This window comes from Teleopsis dalmanni, chromosome 2 (genome assembly GCF_002237135.1).
Source record: "Teleopsis dalmanni isolate 2A chromosome 2, ASM223713v2, whole genome shotgun sequence".
Lineage (NCBI taxonomy): Eukaryota > Metazoa > Arthropoda > Insecta > Diptera > Diopsidae > Teleopsis > Teleopsis dalmanni.
This window is the reverse complement of record NC_051847.1, coordinates 6388925-6389261: the sequence shown is the minus strand read 5'-3', so window position 1 is coordinate 6389261 and position 337 is coordinate 6388925.

The following is a 337-nucleotide window of genomic DNA, read 5'->3' as shown; positions in this document are numbered from 1 at the left end:
GACCGAAAAGCTTTCGGAAATTCTCATTTAAAATTCGCGCGCTGTATATTTTCCGATATTTTAAGTTTATGTAGTTTGGCAGCACTGTCCTTAATTACTATGCCAAAAATGAGCGCGATCTGTCAGACAGTTCGTTTACGGCAGCTGTTGAAACCAGTTCACCTCAGTAGGGCGTTGCGAAAAAAACAATGGAAAAAAATATTGAACAAAGAGTTTGCATCAAATTTTGTGTTTCGAACGAAATTTCGTGTGCAGAATCGTTGCGAATGCTACAAAAGGCTTATGGGGAATCAGTTTTATCGAAAACTCAAGTTTATGAGTGGTACAAAGCCTTCCA